The sequence below is a fragment of the Meleagris gallopavo genome, chromosome 21, assembly GCF_000146605.3.
Source record: "Meleagris gallopavo isolate NT-WF06-2002-E0010 breed Aviagen turkey brand Nicholas breeding stock chromosome 21, Turkey_5.1, whole genome shotgun sequence".
Taxonomy (NCBI): Eukaryota; Metazoa; Chordata; class Aves; order Galliformes; family Phasianidae; genus Meleagris; species Meleagris gallopavo.
The window spans coordinates 7,931,762-7,932,063 of record NC_015031.2 but is presented as its reverse complement, the minus strand read 5'-3'; positions in this window follow the sequence as shown (position 1 = coordinate 7,932,063).

Here is a 302-nt window from a genome sequence, read left to right as displayed (position 1 = left end):
AGGAACCAAGGAAAAGCAGATGCAGTTGCTCTTCAGCACCCGTAGGGGCTATTTTAGAGCACCATCAGACATTTGGTGTCTGCTAGGAGGAAGAAATGGTGAAGGAGGAGAGGTTTACCAAAGCCTTATGATCTGTCAGGCCCTTCCTCAGCCTCCTTAGCACACACACCCCAGTCTGAAAAGGGGATATGGGAAGGCCATACACTGATACTTGGAACCTTCACCACAGTGACAAAAATACATGAAAAAGGAAAGCATTTGGGGCATTTTGCTGTTTCAGGTTTTTGGGGATTGGGATTTTT